Source organism: Peromyscus maniculatus, chromosome 11 (assembly GCF_049852395.1).
Source record: "Peromyscus maniculatus bairdii isolate BWxNUB_F1_BW_parent chromosome 11, HU_Pman_BW_mat_3.1, whole genome shotgun sequence".
Lineage (NCBI taxonomy): Eukaryota > Metazoa > Chordata > Mammalia > Rodentia > Cricetidae > Peromyscus > Peromyscus maniculatus.
In genome coordinates, this window is record NC_134862.1 from 63044265 (window position 1) to 63068160 (window position 23896).

At 45.4% G+C, this 23896-nt stretch overlaps 1 non-coding gene across 1 annotated transcript; it reads right to left on the reverse strand.

Moving 5' to 3' along the window:
- Positions 1–835: 835 nt before the first annotated feature.
- On the reverse strand, positions 836–942 carry LOC121821492 (U6 spliceosomal RNA). Its single transcript, XR_006062309.1, has one exon. It is a non-coding gene; the product is annotated as a U6 spliceosomal RNA (small nuclear RNA).
- Between the last annotated feature and the right edge of the window lie 22954 nt (positions 943–23896).

Consider the following 23896-nt stretch of genomic DNA (forward strand, 5'->3'; position numbering starts at 1 on the left):
CAGAAATTCTCACTGCTCGTTTCCTATTGCTTTCTTAAAATGTCAGTCTAACTCAAAAGTTCAGTGAAGGGTTACCCTATCGATGGAATGCCCCAGGATTGTTCACTCCTTCAGCAAATATTTCAGTGCTTACTAGTCACCAGGTGATGTGCTTGGCTCTGGTGCTCTGGAGGAGACAGAGAAGGTGACATCATAGAGGTTCATGAGTTTCTGCATTGTTTGGAGCGAGTACTTAGTAAAGCACCCTTCACAAGTACCTGCAAGTAATCCAGGTACTCCGCATGGGCAGTTGTAATCCCATTTTGGTGGGAAGATAAAAAGAAAAGATAAAGATAAAGATAAACAAAAAGGCATCAGGGGGAAACAGGCACTGGGGAAATTGGGTTTTAAAACAAACAACAAAACAAAACAAAAGGCAAATATTAACATTCCGAAGAAGTCCTTTTTGTTGTTATTCTTCTAAAAAAAAATGGGGGAAAGCATTTTGCTATTTTAAATATATGAAAATATACCCAAAATGATATGAATATATGAATATATATATAGTCACGAGAGCAAAAACCTGCCCGCCAGATCCTAGGCTAATGAATTCTCTTTATGTTTAACCGTGGTCTTCAGTTCTTCCATGAGCCTGAAAACGCCCTTCATTTCTGCAAATCCCGCTGTGCTGCAGACTGAGATTTCACTCTTCCTCCCTCAAACTCCAGCTCCCATTATTTCCATGTAGATGTGGCCCAAACCTCATTCTCTCTCTCTTGTGTGTACGGATGTGTGTGTTTACATGTGTTGAGACCCACGCCATGCATCCTTTTCTATTTCTCTCCACCTTTTTCTTCTTCATGGGGGACATTTTATAAATGTGTGTGTCATCTTTGAGCAGGAGGCATGTTAATACTCTCTGTATTGTTCCATACGAGTATTATGCGCTGCCAAAATGAGCACTGCTTTTTTTTTAATTAAAATGTATTATTAGTATGTTACGGGGGAGCACGTGTGTGCTGCAGCATGGATGTGGGGGTCAGAGGACAACCTTGGGCAGCTGGTTCTCCTCTTCCATCTTGTTGAGGCTGTCTAGCTGTTGCTCCCCGCTGTAGCTACATCAGTCAGGCTCGCTGGCCCACGTGCATCCTCTCAATTCTCCTGTCTCCACCTCCCAGTGCTGCGATTACCCATGCACGCTACCACATCTGGCTTCTTTAAACCTTGTTTCTTGAGCTAGAATTCAGGTGTGTGCAGCAAATCCTCTTACCTGCTGGACCATCTCCCCAGCAGCACCTCCTAACACTGCATTAGTCTTATTTTTGGAGACAGTGTCTCTCATTGACCCTGGAGCTTGTCATTTCAGCTCGGCTAGCAGGCCAGTGAGGTCTGCTCCCCAGCCACTCCTCTGCACCCTCGTAGCTTGTGTTATAATTTGCTGTTTGCTGGCGATCGTGAACCCACACTCGTACAGCAAGCACTTCGCACACTAAGCCTTTCCCCCAGCCCCTTATTAACATTTTAAAGTGTAAAATCGGGAAAAGTTTAGCAGCTCAAAACTAAAGAGAGATCTAAGAGAATGCTTTGCGATCTGCTGTAAGACCGAACATTCTCTCGTGTGTTTCTGCAGCTTTGGAGGGCTGAGCTCTCACCAGGTTGCTTGCCCCGCCTTGAAAGGGGGTGGAGGTGGGGGGGAGAAGGCTTTTGCTCTCTCTCAGCCCTGCATGCTCACTGCAGAGTTGTAGCCCAGAAGAGTCTGTTTCCCATGTGGTCAGTGTGGCCTCCCACAGGAAGCTCCAGCTTTGAAGATGCAGGCTCTCACATGAGACCATGCCGGAGGGACATTGCGTTCCTCTCCTCTTCTGGAGCGTGGCCTGATAAAAGGCTATCATCTCTCTCCTCCGGTTAAGAGCTGGTGGATAAGGGGTCAGTTTGTTTCACCTTGGGGAGGCTAGAGGTAACAGATTGCAACATTAAACAACAGAACCACATGGCTTCAGATTTCCTCAGGTGAATGCAAGAGTAAATGAACAGAATGGGCAGAGAAGATGTTTTTTTTTTTTTATTAAAACAATCAAACAAACAGACAGACAGACAGACAGACAGACAAAATGAAACAAAAACAACTAACAAGCAACAGCTCCTGTAAAACCCAAACAAACAAACCACTTATTGACGTATGTGACACACACACACACACACACACACACACACACACACACACACACACACAGAGATAGAGATAGATAGATAGGTAGATAGATAGATAGATAGATATCTGATGTTCTAGTTCCTGACAGACCCTACTTAGGTTTATATAGAGGATCAGCTTTGCTCATGAAGATAGGAATATATAGGTGAATAGATTGGACACCAATCCAGCTAATATTCATGTGTGCATGTGTGTATGCAATGTGTGTGTGTGAGTGCACATGCGTGCACACAGTACATATGTGTGGACATGCCTGTGCCAACCAGAGGTCAGCCTCAGGTGTCATTCTTCAAGAACTGTCTGTCTTGTTGGGGAAGAGGTTTTTTTTTTTTTGTTTGTTTTGTTTTGTTTTTATTTTTTTGTTTTTTTCCTTGGGACCCGGAACTTACCAATTAGCCTAGGCTGGCTACCAGCAATCCTCAGAGATCCACTTATTCCCGCCTGTTCGTGCTGGGATTATCAGTGTGAGTCACCATGCACAGCTTTTCACACAGGTGCTGGGGATCGAACTCAGACCCTTGTGTTTGGGCAGCAGGCACTTGACCAACCAGCCTGTCTCCCTAGCACCACACTATTCTTTTTCTGTGAGACCCCACATTTTCCTGTCTGGCCTTGCAGTTAAAACTGCACCTTCTGGCAGTGTGTGCTAGGCGGGCTCCACCCCCAAAGCCCCCCCCCCCCCCCAATGTGTGCTGCTCCACAGACTCTATGATGGTGCCATTTGACTGAAGGTATCTTGTATTTTTCCTCCAAGTGATGAGCATCCGGAAGACCCCCTCCTTCCCACGGATAGCAGAAGGCCTCAGTACCTTATGGACGTGTTATGGAAAGTCAGGAATCCACCCGGTATCATAGGCTTGGCCAGGAAGAACCACTCCTCCCCTCCCAGGATTGCCGACTGGCCATGAAACCAGAGCAGGTAGCTTAACCTGTTTCGTCCTTGTTGTCTGTATTTGAACCATCTGGGATTTTTGCCTAGATAAACTCTGAGATCCTTCTTGGCTCTGACATCTCATCACCTGTGTTCTGTCCGGACCACAGCTGACTTGGCTTCAAACAGAGCCACATTATCATGGCAAGTGCTGTTTGTGGGTCCTACGACCCTCCCTCCACTACTGTGAGATCTAGGATCCCTTCCTTGTGCTCGTGTGACCCCATATGGCCTCTGCCATGGTTCTTCTTTGGCTATGCCCCTCTTACCGACATTCACTGCCCAAGAAGTCACTTAAGGACCACTAACAGCACTGTTGCCAATGACATTCCTGATGCCTGCCAGTGCCACTGTCCCCAAGCTATAGACCAATGAGAGCTCGGTATGCCTCAAATGCCTCGACGTCGGTACAGAGGAATGGGACTTCTTCCTAGTGTCAGCTGCCTATGCCCCCTGGTGTCCAATCGGTCATGCAGTTGACATCCCATCTGGCTTCTGGAACGGACTGTTGTACCTTCAGTTCAGAGCTTTCTTTCCTTGGGGCTGTGGGAGGGCTTTGCTGAAGTCTGGGAATTTGAACTCTGCTCTGTGGAAGGAGCTATGTTGCCACCAAAATCTCCCTCTCAAGTGATGCCTGCCCCACCTATCAGTCACCCCCCTCCCCCAGAGATCTGAATTCCTGTAAGGAGCACTCATTAGACTGAAGTGGGAGGGCTTTGATATGCTATTTAAGGGGAAAACAAGAGAATCAGGAATTTTGAAGCTATTCATCTTGAAGACTATTCATGGAAGCAGGGGAATTAAACACTGTATCCTTGAATGTATACCCTCCGCACATGAGGCTGGGCTATTGTTTTCTTCATAATGACAGTATCCCTCTGGGGGGTTGTGAAGTGGGCAAGGGCGTCTGCTCAGCACAATCGCACAGCGCCTATCAGGTATCAGAAGGAAACAAACGAGAACAAAGCTGCATTGTCAAGAAGCCTCCCTGCGGGCTGACCCAAACTCAGCAGAACTCAGAAAATTATTTTGGAAAATATTTCCTATACAGCTGCCTGTGGCTATTCAACCTGACTCTTAGTCAGCCTGGACTGGAAGAGGAAAACTACTGATTGCCCAGGCAAGTGGCCTCCGTGTGTCGTTGTTCCATTAAAAAGACACATGCAAACAGAAGAGTAAGGAAAGTGGACAGGGCCACAGCTCAGAACTTTTTTTTTTTCTAGCTCTAAGAGCAGAAGCCATTAAAGTCAAAGAGATTGATCTAGTTTAGCGCATGAGTTGGTATTAAAGAGTTCCTGCCCGGTTATCTGTTCACTTGGTTAATTGGGGGTTCAATGAAAGTTGGAATTTACAGAGGCAAAAGGGAACCCAACGGGGTGAACCTAAGATCTGTGTTCAATGTGACTCGTTGCCTGAAAAGATTGTCAACAATCTGTGATTATCAACAACTCTGTGATTATCAACAACTCCTGCTTCTTTTGATCATTGCATAAGCAGATGGGATGCACTCGTAGAGAACACAGAGGGCGTTATGTATTGTGACTGTTTAAGCTAAAGTTTGAATCAGGATTCTGTCAACAAATCAATTCATTCCTTTAAGCTTGTAGAGGACAGAAAATTTGGAGGAATCCTATAGAAAAGTGCGAAGATGAAACTCCATATGGAAAAGATAGACCAGCCACTCAAGAGTGAGTCACCTCGTGTGGATGGTGGTGACCTCTCGGAGTCATTTGCTCATTCATTTACCCATCCAGTCACTCTGTTCCTATTTGTGGGGCCCCTGCGATTTGCTAAGGGACCAAATAAAGAAACTCACTGCTTCCAGGAGCTTTCAGCCCGGCGGGAGAGGCAGCCCAGCAGAACAGATGCATTATATAATGGTCCTTGTTCGAGGAAGGAGAAGCACAAGGTGCTACAAAAACAAATAGCAAGAGTGGTCAAGGGTTAGAAAAATTTCCATGAGGAAAGCTGAGCCTCCCGAGGGATTTAGCCAGATGCAGGGGGTGGGGAGCTGAGGGACACTTAGGCAGGAAACCATAGCATGAGTGACAGGAGAGGCAGCCAATGAAATCACAGAGAAATGAAGTAAGCCATGAGTACAAGTGAGCAAAGGTAAACCGCAGAGGGAACAAAACAGAATCAAACCCAGCCACGGAAGGGTAAAAACCTGCTCCTGAAAGTCACCAGCTGCCGCTGGGGCGTGTGTGCAGGACCTCTCTACCACCCTGCCCTTGGCTCCAGCCACACGGAAAGTAGTAGACTTTTCGTGGCAGGAGGAGCCCACGTCCTCCACTGCACACCCCCAGGCTGATACCCTGGGGCAGAAGGATGCCGTGTACTTTTATTCATTTGAAGACAAGGACCCACTGTGTAGCTCAGGCTGTTCTCAAATTCATGACGTTCCCGTCCGAGCCCTCCAAGTGCCACAGTCCAGGGGTATGGCACCAGGTTAAGTTGGTGAGTTCTTTATAATGTGAATGCCATTGTCGAAGCGGAGAACAGTGATGCTAGAAGGAGGGATAAAGCTAGAAAGACTGAGTACCTGTGATGGAACAGGTAATGTCAGGACACATTGTATGTCTTATTTTATTTAATATCCCAGGGCATATTCATATCCCGAATGATGAATAGTATTATATTCTAGAGGAGACCCGTGCCCCTAGGAAGGAGAGTAATCTGGCCCCAAAGAGGAAAGTGGAGACAAGCCTGCTCAGCCTAGGGTGGCTTCCACACCATGGGGTTTCAGAATTCCCACTGTGCTCCACCTTGCTGGCAAGATCCACAGCCCATCGGGTCCAGACCCTTTACTGTCCACATCAGGGGACGGGGGCTCACAGGGGTTCAGGGACCCACACACTAGAAACTAGCAGGGGACGTAGAACTGGTACAACATTGCTGTTCCATGGATATCTCTACTTGTCGCTGTTTAAATAAATAAATAAATAAATAAATAAGTAAATAAATACCATTAACACACAGAGTTTATAAATTATGAGGGTGCTAAAAGGACACATAAATTCATACACAATCGGCATCATTTTTTGTGTCACCTTTTTTTTTCATGAAAAATTCAGAGTTGGATATGGTGGCACACACTTTTAATTTCAGCACTGGAGAGGCAGAGGCAGGTGGATCTCTGAGGTTCAAGGCCAGCCTGGTCTATAGAGGTAGATCCAGGACAGCCAGGGCTACACAGAGAAACCCTGTTTTGAAAAACCAAACCAAACAACAGCCACCCCCAAAGAATCCCAGAACTCTCTAAAGGACACATTTTCTAAGGAAACAGTCTCACTGTAATGTGTTTTTGAATCTGACGTTTTGTATTTTTAGGGCTCTTCAGGGAATGCACACTTGTATGGAGGGAGCATCATATGCCTTTTAGATGTCCTTCTACATTCTTTTCATAAAATACAAAGTGCGGTGACTTAATTCTCTAGTAAAATGTCATCTTCAGAATAAGACCTATATTTTGAACTATTGGAAAAATACTACGGGACAGGGAGATCAAAGTGGTACCCATGGCTCCATCCAAGGGTGACTTTGACATTTTCGGGTCCACGGCTGCTTCAAATTAGTTTTGACTATTAGTATATGACTTCCATCTTCCAATCTTAGATCCAGCATCTGGGAGACAGGGAAGGTGTACCTGATGTTCCCTATGGTCTCTTCTATCTTTGAAGTTCAGAGAAACAGTAGATCTTGGAAGTCTATCAAAATCTTCCTTTTTGATTAATAGCCCCCAGCCGTCAATCTCGCCTGCTGGCTCCTTTAGTTTTAATTTCTAGACCTTCGCTACTGGGTCTTAAACAGTAAAGGGAACAGTTCAGATTTTCAATTCCTGGGCCGGAGCGCCCCCTAGGCACACAGAGCTAAACTATGACGTGCTTGGATTGACTGACTCAGGATTCTGGGAAGTTGGTTGTCTGTGGTCAGCATCGGATCCTTGAACTTCCCTGTTTGTACTGTGAGGCAAGCACCCTGGGACTTTCCTGACTTGGGCAGGGAGGGCGCAGGGAGGGGGAAACGGGAGGAGGTGGCAGGCTGTCTGAGCAGGCGCTGCAGGGGCTGTGCAGGGCAGCTTCTTCAAGGGACGCCTAGGGTTAGAATGCGGGGTGGGAGATTCTCTGTCCAGCATAAAAACCAGCAGCCACAGAGTGTGCTGGAGCTGAAGAACCATCATAAAAAAAAAGTTACTGTGAGAGCCGGGTGGTGGTGGCACAGGCGTTTAATCCCAGCACTCCGGAGGTAGAGGGAGCCGGATCTCTGAGTTCCAGGCCAGCCTGGTCTACAGAGCAAGTTCTGGGACAACCAGGGCTACACAGAGAAAGTCTGTCTTGGAAAAACAAAACAGCAGTAACAAAAGATCGCTCTTAGGACAGGACAACCCATTACACGTCTATTATTTATGTTCCTGTTACTATTCCCTTGTTACAATGAATCTCCAACATTCATTTTTAAAAAGATTCTTCGTGTTTATAACATTTTTTTGCTGTATTTCCATTTCCTTTACTTTTTTTTTTTTTTTACACTTATCTCCTATATTCCTAGCCCACAAACCAAAGCTTTGTGTCATATGGCATGTTACAGTGAGATATTTTGTCTCTACGTGTTTGCTTTGGTGTGTGTGCAGTATACATTGTGGTGATGTAGTGTATATGACATGTGTGAAGTACTTATCTGTGTGTCTCTGTGGTATATGTATGTGATGTATACAGTGTATATGTATTATGTATGTAATACTATGTTTCTCTCTATGTCTGGTATATCCGAGTGCTACGTGCTTGTGAGTGTGGTATCTATGACTCTGTATATTTGTGTGTCCATGTTTCTGTGTGGTATGAGTGTTACTGTATGTGTGGTGTGTATATCTGTGGTGAATATATTTCTGTTTCTGCTAGTGTTTAGAGGGTCTGTGTATGTGTGTGCAAATGTGTGTGTGTGTATATGAGCGTGAATGTGTATATGTGTGTATGTGAGTATAAAAGTGTGTGTGTGTGTATGTGTGTGTGTGTGTATGTGAGTGAGTGCAAATGTGTGTGTATGTGTGTTCATGCTGTATGCATGTTTACCAATTCTTCTCAGATCCAAATCCAGGCCTCGGCAAACGTTCTAGAAAGGGAGATTACCCAGGGGGCTTCTGAGAGTGCCCAGCATCTAAGACACAGTGGGGCCCAGCGCTTTCCATGGTAGGCGTCTGAGAACCTGCACAGTCACTGTGTGCTGGGGGAGTGACAAGCGGCCGCTTCTGCAGACGCCAGCGTCTGCGGTTATCAGCTGTCAGCACACTCAAGAGCCATTATCGTGGGCCACAGCGGGCTTGACTTAACACGGTGGCATGTGTTTTTTTCTCTGGGATATGTTTGCATTCTCTACTAACGAAAGATGTTTCTTGGGTGGATCAGTCAGTCCTTTTCCTCATTAGTGCAGTCCACACCAATGGCGTCAGCCTTTCTGCAGGAGCAGGAAGGGCTGGCCCGTGTCCAAATCAGCAAAGTGGCCTTTCCCCTACATTCTAGCCACAGCTCTGGCTTGTTGTGTACACACAGCTCGGCCTCACCCTCACAGTGAGCATGTCTCCCCGCGTGGCTCCGTCAGCCTCCTTCCTCCTGACATGGAAGGTGAGGCCAAGCATTCTAGATTTAGTTCTCTGTCTAATCCCATAAGTGAATTCCTCCAATAACCACAAGGAGGTGTGTCCACACCCGAGGTTAGATTCAGGGAAGAGGAGGTGACTGATGGTCGAGAGCTCGGCTCAGAATGAGAGAGAACCCGTGCCCATCCAGTCTCACTCCTTACCCTGAGACTGGGATACACAGGACCTCTCCCCGGGCTCTGTTTCCTCGCTTGTACCTACACCTCATTGAGTGCTGGGCAGTGAACTGGCACAGAGTTCATAGCCGAGTACCTGGAGCACAGCCTTTAATTCAATGTGTGGATCAGCTTCTCTGAGGGAGAAGAGGCTGGGAACAGCGTGCTTCCCAGACTCCTCTCCTCTGTAGTCAGGTTCTGGAAACCGAACATCTTCTGTACTCAATGCAAGATGTGCAAGACTGGGGTGGTGTGTGTGTGTGTGTGTGTGTGTGTGTGTGTGTGTGTGTGTGTGTATGTGTGTGTTTGGGGGGGGTGTCCATGTGTGAAGGCCAAAGCCAGAGGAGGCTGTCAGGTGTCTCTTGTGCTACTATTTTCCAACCGTATTCCATGGAGACAGGGTCTCTCATGGAGCCTGGAGCGAGGCAGCAGCCAGCAAATCCTGGGATCCCTGTCTCTGCGGCCCTGCCCCAGTGCTGTGACCAGGCGCTCATGTAACCACGGCTGGCTTGTTACACGGATCCTCATGCTTGTGAAGCAGTGTTCTCACCTGCTGAGCTATTTCTCCAGGCCCACCATTTACATCTCAGTTCCAGCACCCACCCACCCCCCCACCTATGGGGCTGAGGTATTGTGGTCTTTGACCAGACCAGGCCCATGTCAAACAATGCACATTCACTCAGGACTTCTTCACACGCTCCCTGAAGCCCTGTCTGTAATCTCAGCACTTAGGAGGTGGAGTCAGGAGGATCAGAAGTTCAAGGCCAAGGGTCAAGAGTGATGTAGATGCAGTGCTCAAGAATGAAGTTCTTGAAAATAATAAACCATTTTTGAAAAAGTCCAAGGTCATCCTTGGCTAGTTATTGTATAAACTGACAACATGACCGCTTCATGGTTTTGTTAAGGGGAGATTTTTATTGTAGATATGAGAGAGAGGGAGCACAATTAGAGGCATCTGGAAGAGGAGAGAGAGAGAGAGAGAGAGAGAGAGAGAGAGAGAGAGAGAGAGAGAGAGAGAGAGAAGTAGTAGACTGAACATGGCCAGCAGACTGCACCTGGCTACAAGAGAAGCAGGAAGCAGGAGCAGAGACGGGGTAGGGGTGGGGCTGGAGGGAGGGAGTATGGGAGAGCAGGAGTGGAGGGAGACGGGGAGCAGAAGACAAAGAGAGTGAGCATATCAAAATAGCAGGGTTAGAAGGGAAATGAGTTGCTGGGGTGGGGGAAGCCCGTGAGCTGGGGAACTTTAGGGTAGGGGAGGAGGTGAGAAGAGCTAGGATGCTAACCTAGACTTTGAAATCTGTAACTGGTGCTGTGATACTGAGGGAGCCTGGAGGCCAGCATGTGCTTTGATATGTTCATGGGCACCACAGATAGCCTCTTGTCCCTTCTGCCTTTGGGGATTTGGGGAAATGGAGTTTCCTTTGGATCTGACAGTTCTGAGCTAGTGTGAGATACAGGAGATCTGTACACACACAGACACACACACACACACACACACACACACACACACAATTACTTAATTAATTAAACTTTATTTTAATCAAAGGAGTAGGTTGAAGCCAGAATTCCTGAACTGGGCAACTCATGATTCTCATTGGGTATATCTCCCAGATTCTCAATGGCTGCATCTCCCAGTTTTCCTTCTCGATGGGTACATCTTCTAGATTCTCAATGGGTGCATCTCCCAGATTATCACTGGGTACATCTCCCAGATTCTCAATGGGTGCATCATTTCCCAGATTCTCAATGGGTGCATCATCTTCCAGTTTCCCTTTTTAGAGCTGTTGGAACAAAGTTCATGGACATTTCTCTCTGCTCATCCTCTACCTCCCTTGAACAGTGAGGAGCTGGCGTAGTTTTCCTAGGTTGCACTAGGAGTATAGGGCTAACCTGTGATATCAGTAGAGGTGGTGGAAGCAGGGTCCCATGAGGAGGTAGGATCTCACTCTAATCCCCTCTCTAGGATTCACTACCACCTCCTAATTTTCAGGTTTTGAGTCATGTGAAGTTTTATAACTTGAAAAAGCAGGAGCTCAATCTCTCTCTCTCTCTCTCTCTCTCTCTCTCTCTCTCCCTTCCTTCCTTCCTCCTTCCTTCCTTCCTTCCTTCCTTCCTTCCTTCCTTCCTTCCTTCCTTCCTTCCTTCCTTCCTTCCTTCCCTCCCTCCCTCCCTCCCTCCCTCCCTCCCTCCGTCCTTCCTTCCTTCCTTCCTTCCTTCCTTCCTTCCTTCCTTCCTTCCTTCCTTCCTTCGTTTCCCTCAAGACAGGGTTTCTCTATGTAATAGTCCTGGCTGTCCTGCAACTCACTTTGTAGACCAGGCTAGCCTGGAACTCACAGAGATCTGCCTGCCTCTTCCTCTTGTGTGCTGAGATTAAAGAGTGTACCACCTCAGCCTGCTAATTTTTTAATTTTTCCTTCCTTCCTTCCTTCCTTCCTTCCTTCCTTCCTTCCTTCCTTCCTTCCTTCCTTCCTTCCTTCCTTCCTTCCTTCCTTCCTTTCTCCCTCCACCCTCTTTGGCATTTTTCAGTGAGTGTCTCCAGTATATTCAAGGCTGACCTTGAACTCAGTGTAGCTAAGGATCCTCCTGCTGTCTTCAACTTGGGAACGTAATGGAGTCAAGAAACTTTTTTGATAAGTCCTCTGTATTCAAAGCTGATCAAGTAAGCGTGTTGGGTAGCTCACAGTTCCTCAATATGTGCATGTTCTTATTTAGACAGAGATGAGCCCAAGTTCCAAGTGCCCTGCTGTGCCAGGCAGTGTGGCTGAGGCAGCAGGGACCCAGCCACGTACTAGGAAGGTGCAGTTCCTGCTCTTTGGGGTCTAAAGCTCTGACTGGTCATCGTCTGTGTGCCTGGTGTCTTCTTCATTAGGATGACTGGTCATCGTCTGTGTGCCTGGTGTCTTCTTCATTAGGATGACTGGTCATCGTCTGTGTGCCTGGGGTCTTCTTCATTAGGATGACTGGTCATCGTCTGTGTGCCTGGGGTCTTCTTCATTAGGATGACTGGTCATCGTCTGTGTGCCTGGGGTCTTCTTCATTAGGATGACTGGTCATCGTCTGTGTGCCTGGGGTCTTCTTCATTAGGATGACTGGTCATCGTCTGTGTGCCTGGGGTCTTCTTCATTAGGATGACTGGTCATCGTCTGTGTGCCTGGGGTCTTCTTCATTAGGATGACTGGTCATCGTCTGTGTGCCTGGGGTCTTCTTCATTAGGATGACTGGTCATCGTCTGTGTGCCTGGGGTCTTCTTCATTAGGATGACTGGTCATCGTCTGTGTGCCTGGGGTCTTCTTCATTAGGATGACTGGTCATCGTCTGTGTGCCTGGGGTCTTCTTCATTAGGATGAGTCTTGCCCGGGAAGTTGTGCTGGACTGCCCACTCTTCTCCCTGTTTCCTACCTTTATCTTCTACCCCACAGCCTGGAAAAAAAAATTAAAGCCTTTTTTATTTTGAGATAATTGCAGTCATGTACAGCTTCAAGAAGTAGAGAACTGAACCCAGGTCCTCTGGAAGAGCAGGAAGTACTCTGAACCACTGAGCCGTCTCTCCAGCCCCCATGTTTTCTTTTGATTGACCTTGAACTAGGGACGTTACTAATCTGTTCTCTGTTTCTAAAAGTTTATCATTTCCAGAAAAATCACACCAATAGACTCATATATTATGTGACCTTCGGATTGACTTTTTTGCTCTGAATAATTCTCTAACTCTTGGGGAATTTGTTGAAATTGTTTTACTTCTCACTGCATAGTGTTCCATGGTGTGGCCACATCACAACGTGTGTAACCATTCTTTCCCTGCGGCAGGTCTGGTTGTCTCTGGTTTTACTGTGCATTTGTTTGCTTTGCTTTTCAGTTCTGGAGATCAAACCCAGGGCCTTCCACACGCGGGCAAGCTCCCGACCACAGAGCTATGTCATTGGCCCTCTTCAGTGTTTGTATTTGAGTCAGAGCTGTGCTAGGCTGCACCAGCTGGCTCTGAACTCTTCGCGTAGTCCAGGCAAGCCTTGAATTTATGATCCTCCTGCCTCAGCCTCCCAAGTAGCTGGACTGTATGTAGACCTATAGCCATCACTGCAGGCTTTGTTTCCAGTTTTTGATTGATAAAAATAAATCGGCTATGTTATAGGCTTCTGGGGTGAAATTGCTAGGTCTTATGTGGCTTTCTGTATCACTGAGCGTACCCATCAGTGATTTGTTGAGTGACTGGCTTTTGCACAGCCTTACCAGCAGGAAAACGCTTAACTGGCTGTTCTACCAGTAACCAAGAGTGGGCACCTAACGGGGTGGGGTGGGGTGGGGTGGTGGGGGGACATGACACGGGACACTTTTATCTCTCACTCCCAGCAGTCTCTTTAGTCATGCGCAAATTAACTTCCGTTCAACCCTGGCCAGGTTCAGACATGCCTGAGGCCTTAGCCATAGTCAGTCGAAAACCTTAGGCCGAAGTCATAAGTTCTTTTATGTATAGTGGGATATTTTAGAGTTTTATTCCCTGGCTGCTTCTAAAGAACAACCATTCCCATATCCCCTCCTGAAAGGTACCCCAGAGGCCAGTTTGTACCATAGGACTCTGACCTACCCGTGTGGCATGGGGGAGGAGCTTTCTGTAAGCCTTTTAGAGACAGCCCAGTCCCTTCTCGTCGCATGTGACCACCATTTAAAACCCCCCAGCTGACATCTCTCTTCTGTAGCGCACACTCCTCCTTTTAAGCTGTTTATCTCAGATTATCTTGTTACACCAATGCAAAACTAACAAGATGCTTCACTACCAACAGTTTTTCCCTTGTTGGAGATCTCTGAGTAATTTATTTTTATTTTGAATTTAGGATAGTTCTTCAAAATACAGAATATATGCTACAGATATAGTGCCAATTCTTTCTTCCTTAATTTGGGGTGCCATAAATACATCTGCAAACAACCAAAGACTACAGAGGCCCTCTGCAGCCTCTGTCCTTGTCTGCCATTTTCTGAGAGATTATTGGCCAAGGTCCCGATATCCCTTCAAGGACATGCCTCTAGAACTCTGTGTGTGTGTGTGTGTGTGTGTGTGTGTGTGTGTGTGTGTGTGTGTGTGTGTGTGTGTGTACTGAAAGCCAAACACACCTCCTTCATCTTGTACTAGTCCAACCAAACAATTTTGGCTGGAAGGAACTTACACATACGTATCAAACTTGCTAGCTTCAGCTTGCTAAATGCTTCTGCCTCTTGAACCAACCTCAGGCCCTTTGTGAGCGCCATGGCATGTGCTCTCAGACCAAAGTTTCAGGTGCCAAAGAGGACAGGGTAGTGAGGTTTACCTCACCTTCACGCTAACATGCTTCACTTAAGCTTCTTGGACCTCAGGTGCTTAGTGAGTGGGGAGTCACCCTGGGTTTCTCCATCTTCCCTGTGAGAATACAATGAGCTCTTTGGCCAAAAAAATTTTCTCAGATGAAGCTACACTACATTATTGATCTTGTAAGTCCGTCCGAAATGTAAATAAGTATCCGATGGGACTTGCTTTTCTGATCCCTAGTTGGTGTCTAGCATTTTCTAGTATTTTGTGCTGTTACACAAACTGTCCTTGACCTGAGCAATTAGCCTTCCTTTGGTGCTTCCTTCACTGAACACACATACACACACACACACACACACACACACACACACACACACACACACACAAAAAAAAAAAAAAACAAAAAAAACAAAAAAAAAAACCCGATAATCTTTGTTGTTTTTATGATTTTTAAAGTCTTGCCTTTTATTATTATCCTGCTAAGTCTTTTGTACTCATTCTTTTAAAATCTGAGTTAACTCTTATGGGCTCACAAGATGACTCAGTGGGTAAAGGCAATCTCTGTCAGGCCAGAAGACCCCAGTTCAATTCCCCTGTCAGGCCAGAAGACCCCAGTTCAATTGCTAGGACCCACAGCGTAGAAAGAGAGTTGACTCATTCAAATTGTGCTCTGACTAAACTCTCTCTCTCTCTCTCTCTCTCTCTCTCTCTCTCTCTCTCTCTCTCTCTCTCTAAGTAAACAAAGTGGGCCTTGGAGTCAGATAAACTTGAGTTAGGCTTCTGGGTTCTTTATCACGTGCTTTTACCTTTAATTAGGTTTTCCTGTTTACCCCTCAGTTTTTCTTCACCCTTTAAAATGGGGCTGCATTCTTAGGACTGCCCGAGAATTGAAGTAACTCCCAGCACACTGTGAGCACCATCGTTTTTTTATAATTCTTTATCACTGTGCTCGAATGTGTTATGGGCTCAGCAAATAGAAGTTATGTTGTTTACTGATTCTTGCACACACAATTGAAACGATTGCTTACTTCCTGTCTTTATATACGAAGCTTGAATGCTGTTCTGTCCAATGAAGGACTCATTTCCTCAAGTGACTTCTGCTTCTTCAAGGAAGGTGTTTGCCAGACTATTTCTGGAGACTCAGGCTTCCCGGTGTTCAGACAGAATCCCTTCTCAACAGCTGTTACGTTGCTGGAGTTTTTCATGTAAAAGCCTGGGCTCTGGTAACCCTAAGAAGCTGTTCTCAGCCACCCATCCTCAATACACCAACAAAAAAGACAAATCATAGTGGAAAGCAGAGAAAGGAGATGTAATCAGTGTGGCCATGGTGGAAAGAGAATCAAATAAAGAGATTCAGCAACCCCCAAGCCATCTTGGGGTACTGTCCTGAAGCTTAGGTTTAAATAGAGTACAAGAAGTATGCATAATGGAGCAGTGTGGCTCAAGGCGAGGTCATATCCATTGATCCACCTTTGTCTAGACTAAATGTTTCCTGCAAGTTGGTCTGATAAGTTGTCAGAATTGTGTTAAACCTCCTCCTGGGAGACGAGTTCCTCTTCTGGCTGGCATCAGGGCTTTCGCCTTTCCTTTCCTTGAGTGTGGGTCTCCTGGGGGGAAATTCCAGTTTCTTGGGGACCATTGTTTCAATATTGGTAGCTAAAGAAAGGGGGACCTGTCTCTAGAGTGTCTCCTCTACAGCCAAAACTGTTAGTATGCATTTCCTCATGCCAGTTTTCTCATCTATATTTGCAAAATGTCTTCCCCATCCATAGGTGCTTCCTGCTCTTATTTCCTGGCCTCTGAGTTACCGACATCTCTACAGCTGGAGATAACAGTCTCACACATTGTAATTTTTCCATTTTAACTAGTTGTGATTACTTTGGGTAACGGAGGCTCTGCCGTGCAGCACACATCCAAACAGTGGCAGAAATTACTTTTTAGAATTTTTAAAAATCTTTTAAAAATACTTTGTTTTTAAGCTGGGTGGTGGTGGTATATGCCTTTAATCCCAGCACCCAGTACTCAGGAGGCAGACGTAGGCAGATATCTGAGTTAGAAGCCAGCTTGGTCTTCATAGTGAGTTTCAGGACAGCCAGAGCTGCACAGGGAAATCCTGCCTTGAAAAAAAAAAAGGAAAAATTATTTTTATTTTTAATTATGGAAGGAGGGAAGCTGTGCCTGTGAATGTAGTGCCTAGGGAAGCCAGAGGAGGGCACTGGATCCTCTGGAGCTGGAGTTACAGGCTGTCACTTGATATGAGTAGTAGGAACTGAAACCAGGTCCTCTGCAAGAACGCTATTGGCACTTAACTGTTGAGTCGTCTCCCCAGCCCCTGTTATTATTTTTTTTAAATTACATTTATTTATTTATTAATTTATCTATCTATTTATTTATTTATTTATTTATTGTTCATGTATGTGCACACAGTGGGGGTCAGAGGTCAATGCCAGGTATCTTCCAATCACTCCCTTGTTTTTTTTTTTTTTTTTTTTTTTTTTTTGAGTCTGGTGCTCCATTCAGCTGGGCTGGCTGGCCAATGAGCTTCAGGGATCTACCCGTCTCTGCTCCCCAAGGGCTGAGGTTACAGACAAGTGCCTCCACTCTCAACTAGTTAGTTATTTATTTAAGTGTAATCTTAAACTTGCTCCTTGAGAATTTCATACTTGTATATATAATATATTTTTTTTATTATCATATCCACCCTTTATTTACCCCCAACTTCTCTTGGTTCCCTCTGTCACCTTTACGTATTCCTACTATTTTCTTTAATAACTCACTGAGTCTAAGCGGGGCTGCCCATGGGTGTGGGGACACGTAATGGAGCATGGTCTACTGACAAGGGGCCACACCTCTAAAGAAAACTGACTGTCCCTCCCTAGCAGCCGCAGCTGTCACAGCTCCTCAGCTGGGGGTGGAGGCTTGTGTGTCCCTCCCCTATGCATGATGGAATGTTGACTAGTTTGATCTTGCTCAGCCAACCACGGCTGCTCTGCGTTGATGGATGCACGGCCTGCCGTGTCCAGAAGACACTGTTGGGTATCATTTCTCTTTGAGCTGTCCCTTACAATCATTCTGTCCCTTCCTCCACAATGTTCCCTGAGACCTGATCAAGGGAGTGTGATAGACATGCTCCATTTATGGCAGAGCACTCCACAAACACTTACTTCTTTGCATCATAAACCAGTTGTGAGTCTGTAAACAAACCACCGTCTGCTACACAAAGTAACCTCTCTAGTGAGGACTGAGAGATGCACCGATTTATGGGTAGAGAGATACAAATTTAGAAGGCAGCTTCATACTATGTCCTCTTGGCAAAATAATAGTAGTAAAGGTTCTTCCCTGTGGCTTATGAGCTCCCTGGCCATGGGTTTTTGGCCAGATTTCCAGTTCCAGGCATCCATTCCCTTCTGTGGAACAGGCCTTAAAACCAATCAGAAAGTGACTGGCTTTCCCCTGCCACATTCATGCAATTTTTGCACTCATGAGTGTAAACTAACTTGTGGGATTTCCAAGTAAGACTGAGTAAGACTGTTTGTAACTTTTCTCCCCAGGCAGCTGGAATATCGCCGTTTGGTGCCATGAAAGCCGTGCAGCACAGAGGACCTTCAAAGTCAGCACCAGCTTTGTATATATGTGATGGGATTTGAACTCAGGTCCTAAAGCTTGAGCGGCAGCTACTTTACCACTTGAGCCATCTTTCCAGCCATCACTGAATTGCTTTAGTTTTCCTTTGTATTGGAACTCTTACGACTGTATTCTTACTAGTTTCACTATTAGGGCCAATGACTAGGTGGATAACAAAATAAATATGTCTGCAACATATCGCAGTCCTACTCATTCCCCAGCACCTTCTCTTACCCTCTTCCTACTCCTACTTCTTCTTTACAACCAGTCCCTCTCCTCCTTCCACATCCCATGAGGGTGTGAGTGAATGTGTGTGTGCGCGCGTGCGCGAGTGTGCGTGGCCATAGTTGGTTGTGTATGTTCATGACTGCAACAGGCAAGTTCTATTCAGAAACTAGCACTGCCTAGCACCCCTCCCATCCTCCACCCTCTAGTTCTTACATTCTTTCTGCCCTCTCTTGTGTGGCGTTTCCTAAGCCTGAAAGGGAGCGATATTGATGTCCCATCTGCGCCTGATGACTCAATTCTCACTGACAGCATTTTGTTTAGTTTGAGTAGCTGCATCAACCATTATCACCCACCACAAAAAGAAGCCTCTCTGGCCACGGCCGAGAGCAGCACTGGTCTGTGGATCTAAACATAACCACTTGAAAGGCAGTTTACATGTCCATTTAGCAAGGCATCAGTAGTAGGTGCAGCGCTAGGGCCTGTGACCTTCCCAGTCAGATTTACAATACAAGACATGAATACTTTTCTGTGGAGCAAGCTTCAAATTCAACCAGAAAGCAACTGGTCACCCACAGAATAGTCATGCCACTCTTACTTCAAAGGTGGGTTGGTGCAACATATCGTGGCACTTGCCCACAGCCGGGTAGGACTGTTGATGACTTTTCTCCTCCAGGAGCCCACATAGCACTTCCAAGAACCATGAATGCTACGTGGCAGGGAGAGGGCTTCTGGCTCAGCTCCAGCTCCATTCCTCCATGTCCTATATCCAAAGTGTGCTGTTTCGTCAGCAGGAGGTCTTGCCATTTAGTTCTGGTGGGCAGCCAAGAGCAATGCCAGTAACCTGTGCTGTACTGGAAGTAACTGTGGCTTCCCAGGCCAAGAACTCTTAGGATGATATTCCATACTGTGGACTGGGATCTGTTTGTTTGTTTGTTTAAAGCCTGTGGCTTCTGGGAGGAGCGTTCTCTAACCCTGCATGATACTTTCAGTCAAACGACTGTTAAGATTCTATTTTTTAGTTGATGTATAAAGTAGTACACTTATATATGGATGAGTATATATGAAAGAGCCTTAGTGCTGGCTAACCGCCCCCATCTGTACCGTTTCCTCATCTGCCCCTCCATGATATTCCCCCATGTCCTTCACTGTCTTTCAGTAAGTGCTTCTCTCTAAAGGCCTTTCTCCTCTCCTGGCCTCTAAATACTTACTTCAACTTAAACCAGGCTCCGCATTCATCTTTCTGAGCCTAGGTAACCCCACACAGCATATTCTAAAGTTCCATTAACTTTCCTGCCAATTTCACAACTTCATTTTTCTTTGTATCTGAATAAAATTCCCTTGTGTGTTATATTACATTTCGTTTTCCAACATCTAGACCTATTCCATTTCCTAGCTGTTGTGAATAGAGTAGCAATAAACATGGATGCCTTGCCAGATGGTGGTGGTGCAAGCTTTTAATCCCAGTATTCAGGAGGCAGAGGCAGGTGGATCTCTGTGAGTTTGAGGCCAGCCTGGTCTACAGAGTGAGTTTCAGGACAGCCAGAGCTACACAAAGAAACACTATCTTGAAAAACAAAAAAAACAAAAACACAAAAAAGAAGGAGAGAAAAAGAAAGAATGAAAGAAAAAGAAAACATCAACAAACAAAAAAAAACTGTGCATGCCCGGATATTGCTAGAGTACACGGAGTCCTTTAGACATATGCTCAGGAGTGGTATGGTTGGACCATGTGGTAGTTCTATTTTTAGCATTTTGAGAAAACACACTGATTAACTTAATGGCTGCAGTAGTTTACCTTTCCACCAACGGTGAATAAGAGCCCCTTTCCCCCACATCCTCATCAGCATTGAATTACTTTCTGGAAGTTAAATCCTTCCTTTTAAAAGCATGTCATTCTTTTTAAAGGTACTCTCCTGTTTGCACTTACTGTCCATACCATATTAGGTTTCCATAACTTTGACTAAATATTTAATCAGACTAAAAGGTAGACGTAGTTTCAAAGGGCTCAGGCCACAATGGCTTGGTTGCATTGCCCTGGGCCTATGGCAAGGCAGAATCACGGTGGGATGTAGGTGGTAAATCAGCTGTTTTCCTTCTGCCAACAGTGAAGCCGACTATCGGGGGTGGGGGATGGGCATGTCCCAGTATGTTAATATAAAGCCCCGTGATGCGTTATGAGCCCCCTGCCAATCTGCTCCTTTCCCTTTCTGTCTCTTGCCAAGAGCCTACTGGTCTTTACGGTCCTAAGCCCTTGGTCAGGAAAATCAAACCTGTTCTGCAACCTATTTCTGAAACTCACCCTTTCCTTTTCTCCTCCAAGGTCATTACTTTCAATGTGAATAAGATGGACCTCAGCAGCTCCTTACTGAGGGCTATGGGCATTTTATTCATGACTTTATAGCCATCTTAGAGGCGCCCCTAAATTTCCTGGTGTGTGGCACTCTCTAGGAGGACTGTTGGCAGTGGGTTAGTTAGTGACTAGCAATCTTGTGGACTCCTGACAGACTCTTACATTTCAAGAACCTTTGCATCTTTGGAAAAGAAATCAACAAACCATAATGATTATATATGTACATATATAATATATGTGTGTGTTTTATATCACACACACACATATATACATACATATATTTGCATATATGTTTATACATAATGAAATGTGGTTGGAATAATACTGTATCTGGGGGTCGAAATTTTTCTTAATATTACAGAAGAAATGTTATTCCCTCCCCATACTGTCAATGGCTCACACCTCTGAGAAAATTGTCACCTCTTTTCTTAATAGGGAGGAACCTAAGCTAAATCTAAGTAAGCCTTAACCCTAAACTCTTCTAATCTACAAATTCTTCCTACGGGTCTTGGGAGGGTGTGAAATGGCCTCGAATCTTTATTTGATTTGATCCATTAAGACTTTTGCTTTTGGGGCTGTAGAGATGGCTCAGCAATTAAGAGCACCTGCTGTTCTTGCAGAGGACCTGGGTTTGATTCCCAGCACCCACATTGTGGCTCACAACCACCCATAGGCATACACAAGGTGAACATAAATATATGCAGGCAAAACCTTCATACACATACAAAAAAACATTAAAAAAAAGACTTTTGCTTTTACATTTTATGTGTATTTTTGCCTACATGTATGTTTGCGCACCATGCTGAAGAAGGACATCAAATTCTCTGGAGCTGAAGCTGTGGATGATTATGAACCACGATGTGGATGTTGGGAACTGAACTCGGGTCTCTTGCAAGAGCAGCTAATGCTCTTTACCATCTCTCCAGCCCCATATTAAGACTTAAAAAAAATAAACCTTTTGAAAGATTATTATTTAGTATAATATTTTAAATTTATTCTTTGAGAATTTTACATGCATCTAAGCAATGTATTTTGATCCCTCTACTCCTCTCTCCAACCCCTCCAGGATCCTCCAGATCCTCCACTCTGCCAATGAGAACAGACTTCGTAATGACTTGATTACATGTCACTGTTTACATGGTCCCTTGCTGTCATTTATCTTTGTCTCTAATTACAGAATATCATTTTGTTCTAGGCAGCAGATAAAGGGCTTTATGTTTACACCAGCCTTAGAACTAGACGTGGTATGTTTCTGAGTTCTGGCCAATGACATAAATTTCAGGGTACTTATGAGGTGGTAACCATAACAAGATGGCTAATGTTCCAGTAGCCATCTTAACCCTAAAATTGACCTCAAAAGTTGATGTTAGATGTTATCATTTGGATTGCTCACTTGGAGTCCTTTTATACTGCCTAACAAATGAAAAACTAAGTCATTCAGTGAAATTCAAGTCAAAATGCCAAAAATGTATTTAATTTGAACTTGACTGTTTTCTATGATCTATAAAGAAAAATTAAAGATTAGGAACAGCTATGGGGCTGGAGAGATGGCTCAGAGGTTAAGAGCACTGACTGCTCTTCCAGAGGTCCTGAGTTCAATTCCCAGCAACCACATAATGGCTTACAACTATCTGTAATGAGATCTGATGCCCTCTTCTGGCCTGCAGTCATACATGCTGTATACATAATAAATAAATAAATCTTTAAAAAAAGAAGAAGAAGAAGAGCTGTGACTGGAGAGCTGGCTCAGCAGGGAGGAGCACTTATGACAATGTAGAGGACCCAGGTTCTTTTCCCAGCACCCACATGGCAGCTCCCAACTCACACATACTCAGGACCATGTTACAAGAGCCCTTGTAGCACTGTTGTCTGGAGTGGTTAAAAGAGTAGGAAAATTAACAAATAACTTACACTTACAGGTTAGACTGTAAGACAACACAAACAATAAGAACTTTAACTCCAACAACAGAGTGAATTAATTTTAGAAATTTGGTGGTTATTAAAATGTAAATGAGCCAGTCATGGTGCTACATGCCTTTAATATCAGCACTTGGGAGGGAGAGAGAGGTGGATCTCTCTGTGAGTTCAAGGCCAGCCTGTAGCTAGAGTTTTCCGGCCTTGCCCACAGTCAGGACAAATCTTTGTCACCCGCCAGTCCAACAGCCACTCAGACCCAACCAAGTAAACACAGAGACTTATATTGCTTACAAACTGTATGGCCGTGGCAGGCTTCTTGCTAACTGTGCTTATAGCTTAAATTAATCCATTTCCATAAATCTATACCTTGCCACGAGGCTGGTGGCTTACCGGCATCTTCACATGCTGCTGGTCATGGCGGCGGCTGCAGTGTCTCCCCGCCTCAGCCTTCTGCTTCCCAGAATTCTCCTCTCTCCTTGTCCCACCTACTTCCTGCCTGGCCACTGGCCAATCAGTGTTTTATTTATTGACCAATCAGAGCAATTTGACATACAGACTGTCCCACAGCACTTCCCCTTTCTTTTTTTTTTAAAAGGAAGGTTTTAACTTTTTTTTTTTTTTGGTTTTTTTCGAGACAGGGTTTCTCTGTGTAGCTTTGCGCCTTTCCTGGAACTCACTTGGTAGCCCAGGCTGGCCTCGAACTCACAAAGATCCGCCTGCCTCTGCCTCCCGAGTGCTGGGATTAAAGGCGTGCGCCACCACCGCCCGGCCCGGAAGGTTTTAACTTTTACACATCTCCAAAGTCAGCTTGGTATATTTGGGAATTTGGGCGTAGCTTCTCTTACTACTTCCTGCTGGAGGGGGGCGCTGTATCTTATGGGGACACGAAGAAAATTTTAGGATCATGGAGTAGTCCGTGACTTGAAACGATTCTGGATGTTGGATCATCTGAGCCATGGTGTCATCGGAGACCTTTCAGGTGGTCTTGGCTGGTCAAACCTGATGTATCTTAATCTGGAACAAATCCATAGCCTCTGGCTTTCTGTGGAAACAAAAGCAGAGCCTCTTTTCCAAAGCAACATATCCTTATAGCCAAATTTTGAAGTCAAGGTACCTTTAAAATACACATTTTGGCATAACTCAACAGCTTTTGCAATCAAATGTTTTTCTTCAGTTACAAATATCAAAGAGAACATAATCCAGATTCTCTGTGTGGTAGCCATCTTTACATGGCTTATTTTTTATATTACCTTGAGCCTATTGCTTAAACTGCAGCCTTTTAAGCCTGAAACGGCGCTGCGGCTGCTGGCTCCGCCCACTTCAGCTTCCCAACATGGCGGTGGTACCTTTTCCGCCAGCTCTGGGAGCCATCCTGGGTCTATGCTTTTATCCAAGCAGTGTGTAGCCCAGAAACCTCTTTTTGTTTTGTACTAGCAAAGGCTAAATCAACCATGCAGCTTAATGTGCCACTTGCAGAGGCCTCATTCCCGCCATACTGCAGATCAAGCTTGCACGCTAGGAACCCGCCAGTAGCTCAAACCGGCAGGCTGCCGCTCCTTTGAGAGAGACAAT